Source organism: Lolium rigidum, chromosome 3 (assembly GCF_022539505.1).
Source record: "Lolium rigidum isolate FL_2022 chromosome 3, APGP_CSIRO_Lrig_0.1, whole genome shotgun sequence".
NCBI classification, from domain to species: domain Eukaryota; kingdom Viridiplantae; phylum Streptophyta; class Magnoliopsida; order Poales; family Poaceae; genus Lolium; species Lolium rigidum.
This window is the reverse complement of record NC_061510.1, coordinates 315,541,268-315,544,404: the sequence shown is the minus strand read 5'-3', so window position 1 is coordinate 315,544,404 and position 3,137 is coordinate 315,541,268.

Here is a 3,137-nt window from a genome sequence, read left to right as displayed (position 1 = left end):
CCCCGTGACGCCTCCCGACCTGCCCTTCCGCCTACTTAAAGCCTTCGTCGCGAAACCCTCCGTACCGAGAGCCACGATACGGAAAACCTTCCGCAGACGCAGCCGCCGCCAATCCCATCTCGGGGGATTCAGGAGATCGCCTCCGGCACCCTCGTCGGAGAGGGGAATCATCTCCCGGAGGTCTCTTCATTGCCATGATCGCCTCCGGATCGATGTGTGAGTAGTTCACCCCTGGACTATGGGTCCATAGCAGTAGCTAGATGGTCGTCTTCTCCTCATTGTGCTATCATGTTAGATCTTGTGAGCTGCCTATCATGATCAAGATCATCTATTTGTAATGCTACATGTTGTGTTTGTTGGGATCCGATGAATATTGAATACTATGTCAAGTTGATTATCAATCTATCATATATGTTGTTTATGTTCTTGCATGCTCTCCGTTGCTAGTAGAGGCTCTGGCCAATTTGATACTTGTAACTCCAAGAGGGAGTATTTATGCTCGATAGTGGGTTCATGCCTCCATTAAATCTGGGACGAGTGACGTAAAGTTCTAAGGTTGTGGATGTGCTTGTTGCCACTAGGGATAAAACATCGATGCTTTGTCTAAGGATATTTGTGTTGATTACATTACGCACCATACTTAATGCAATTGTCCGTTGTTTACAACTTAATACCGGAAGGGGTTCGGATGATAACCCGAAAGTGGACTTTTTAGGCATAGATGCATGCTGGATAGCGGTCTATGTACTTTGTCGTAATGCCCTGATTAAATCTCATAGTACTCATCGTGATATATGTATGTGCATTGTTATGCCTTCTTTATTTGTCAATTGCCCAACTGTAATTCGTTCACCCAACATGCTATTTATCTTACGGGAGAGACACCACTAGTGAACTGTGGACCCCGGTCCATTCTTTACATCTGAAATACAATCTACTGCAATTGTTCTTTACTGTTCTCCGCAAACAATCATCATCTTCCACACAATACGTTTAATCCTTTGTTACAGCAAGCCGGTGAGATTGACAACCTCACTGTTACGTTGGGGCAAAGTACTTTGATTGTGTTGTGCAGGTTCCACGTTGGCGACGGAATCCTGGTGTTGCGCCGCACTACACTTCGCCACCATCAACCTTCAACGTGCTTCTTGGCTCCTACTGGTTCGATAAACCTTGGTTTCTTTCTGAGGGAAAACTTGCTACTGTACGCATCACACCTTCCTTTTGGGGTTCCCAACGGACGTGTGTTAACTGCACGCATCACAACCCTCCAAATGTACCCCCTTTTAAATGTAGTTAGGTCTGCAAGAAAACTTTTCCAAGTAAATGAATAACCGGCTTTTGGACCTGCCTTCATAATGTCCCCCTCCGGATAATATTTGGCTTTCAGAACTTGGACACACAAAGAGTCCAGATCATTAATGAGTCTAGAAACTTGTTTTGCTAACATTGCCAAATGGAAAGATTGGAAATCCCTAAATCCCATACCTCCCTCCTTCTTTGGGTAGCATAGTTTCCACCATGCATACCAATGCATTTTGTTGCTATTATCATCATCTTTCCACCAGAACTTTGCAATGGCGTCCATCATTCTCTTACATACACCTTTAGGTATCTGAAATACTGACATAGCAAAAACAAGGATAGCTTGTGCTATTGCTTTGAGTAAGATTTCTTTGCCTCCTATGGATAGTTGTTTTTCTTTCCAGACATTAATTCTCTCAATAATTCTCTCAACAAGGTGTAAGAAACAATCACTCCTATCAGCACCTATTATGGCTGGAAGACCAAGATATTTATCTAACAAAGCCTCTGTATCAATATGTAGAGCCTCACACATCTCAGCCCTAAGCATCACATTGGTGTTAGGTGAGAAGAAGATACTTTTTTTGCGAAAATTCCACCGATCTATTAATAATCATCAACAGTAGTACAAAGATGCCTAAAAGTAATAAAAATTACAAAAAGGTCATTGGACCATCTAACAACGACTATAAACACTAGCTCGAGCCGAAGGCGCGCCGCCGTCCTCGCCCCTCAATCACCGGAGGTAGGCAAAGCTTGTCGTAGTAGAGCTTGTTGTAGTAGACAGACGGGAAGTCGTCGTGCTAAGCCCTCAAAGAACCAGCGCACCAGAGCAGCAACCATCGCCAATGATGACAACCGTAGATCGGAAGAGACTGACCTGAAACCACACAATCGAACACGAGAGACGACCAGATCTCGGGAGATCCGCCGGACACACAACTCCACACGCCCTCCGCCGACGCTAGATGCACCACCGGAGCGAGGATAGGACGGGGAGGACCTTATTCTGACTTCAGGAAGTAGCCGCCGCCTCACCATCCCGAAGAAGACACCGAGAACAAACTAAACGAAGAACTGAAACCTTCCCGCCGGCGAGAGGCTGCGGTCCACCACACCTCCAAGGTCCCAAGGCCACCGGAGGCGGAGCGGACCGGCAGCGTCGCCGACGAGAGGGACGAAACCCTAGATGGGTTTTGATCCGCCTCCTGATCGTCTGTGTCTTTTCCCCTACCGGTTACTTGATTTTGATAAACTCACCAATTGTCCTGAGTTTGCATAGTACGTATCTAAAACATGTTGTAATGAAGTTGCATTAGTCATATCTGCTCTCATGAAAATTAGGGAGTCGTCAGCAAATAAAAGGTGTGAAACTAACGGTGTATTTCTACACACCCTTACCCCATCGATGCCACCAACTTTTTTCCTCGTAGAACAAAAAACTTGATAGCCCTCTACACACAAAAGAAACAAATAAGGTGATAAAGGGTCCCCTGCCGCAGACCCCTTGTAGTCCAGGTTAGTTTTTTTAGTGGGCGCCATTGCATGGAATTTGGTAGAAAACGCACTAGTTTCTTTTACCAGTTCCCGACGGCCTCCTAAAAAAGTGAGCACCTGACATGTAAATTTAGTCATCCCGTGAACATAACATGCAACTGATTATATAGTCGTACGAAATGGATACGATGAAACAAAACTCGTCTTGTAAATCAGCAATGCATATAAACATACTAGGAAGGTTGACGCCGCGTCTGTTGGAATCAAAGATTTGCATCGGAAAAATTACTGGAAAATGAGTACAAACGGAAAATTACTGGTCAGCAAGGTACGGG